Here is a 1,502-nt window from a genome sequence, read left to right as displayed (position 1 = left end):
CCCGGGCTGGGGATTCGAACCTGCCACCTTAGGTGTATGTGGCTGGCGCCTTAGCCGCTTGAGCCACAGGCGCCAAGCCCCTCTAATAGTTTTTAAAAGTAGTTTTTAAACACATATCTAAGTAAACTGAGTCAAATGCAATTTTTGATAAAATAATTATGTTTATTTGAATACAGCATTAAAGAACTTATAGTGCTATTTACATAAGATAGTTTCAGTGTACCTCAACTTTGGGGACACCTGCATTTTTATAAAGTAAACATGAAACAAAGTTTATTGAGAAAGAAAAAAGGTTTACAGAGTAAGAGATATATAGGCGCCCAGCACAACACCTGGTTTACAAAGCCAGATGCATTCGCCATAGACAGTGAACAGGCCCCGCTGGTGTGACAAAGAAAAGGACCAGAGTCCTGGTTTAATTAACCTCAAAGTTCCAGGATTTTCACAGTTTACCACTAGCATTTCAATTGAGTCTAAACTAATGCATAGAAGGGAAATAATTTTGATTAGTCATAAACTTCTTACTCTTGACATCAAGAGTTTTGTAACCATAGATCAAAATCTAAATATCAAAGACAGCTCTGTGTGAATGATACACAATCCACAAATTAATTTATATGGTAACAATTTTAAATGCTCTTCAACTTACAAAAAGTAAGTTATTTTCTTATCTACACCTCACTTCCCTTACCTGTAACATTTATCTAAGGGCAACCATCTTTTAAGTTCTTTTAAAATTCCCAATATATGCTATTATTATCAGTAATGTTTCTAAAATTTTAATCTTACTTTTGGGAGTACAGAATTGCTGTTTTATACAAAGTATATCATTGTTACAAGCCCAGCCTAGCCCACAAAGCCATGTGTAAATGAACCACTGGAGAGTTCAGTGTGCCTACAAGGCTCTGAACTGTATCTTTTCACACCTGGGCATCCCCCCCTTACCATTTGGAGCCACATCGGAATCTTGGAAACAGATTGGAGAGCCGTATGTGCCTCTCCATATTCCACAGCAAGCTACAATAGCATTGGAGGCCTCCCTCACCTCCAGTGTAGAAAGCAGAGCGTTGCCACTGCCTCTGCGCTGATGCTGGGATGCTCCCTTGGTAGCTCCATCCCACTCAGCTGGTTAGGTGACATCTTGAGAACGATGCCTTAAGGACTGTATAGGTTTCCAGTAGAAGGGAAATTCCATTTATAAGATATTATTCAAATAGGAGAAGACATTAGCTGTGCAGGAATATTGTAATGCCCACCCATAGACAAGGCTGTTTTACAGTTAGTTTTATATAAAAATGAGAATGTATTGGTTTTGTGAATTCTTCCCCTCAAACAAAAAACGGATGACTTTTTATTATTTAAGAATAACTCTCGCATGTGCCTCAGCATGTAAGATGGTGTGAGGCCTGGGGCAGTCATGCCTGTAATCCTTATACTCTGGGGAGGCCTATGCAGGTGGATCAGTTGAGCTCAGTTAAGGCCTATGCAGGTGGATCAGTTAA

At 39.4% G+C, this 1,502-nt stretch overlaps 1 protein-coding gene across 1 annotated transcript in view; it reads left to right on the top strand.

Moving 5' to 3' along the window:
• The window catches only part of SNTG1 (syntrophin gamma 1), a gene marked incomplete at its 5' end in the record, with an annotated part of 391,830 nt that overhangs the window by 181,629 nt on the left and 208,699 nt on the right, over positions 1 to 1,502 (top strand). The gene's annotated exons all lie outside the window — the stretch shown is intronic.

Source organism: Otolemur garnettii, unplaced genomic scaffold (genome assembly GCF_000181295.1).
Source record: "Otolemur garnettii isolate 467f Iridium unplaced genomic scaffold, OtoGar3 scaffold00071, whole genome shotgun sequence".
NCBI classification, from domain to species: Eukaryota; Metazoa; Chordata; class Mammalia; order Primates; family Galagidae; genus Otolemur; species Otolemur garnettii.
The sequence above is the reverse complement of the archived record's forward strand: the minus strand, read 5'-3'. Positions and strand labels throughout refer to the sequence as shown.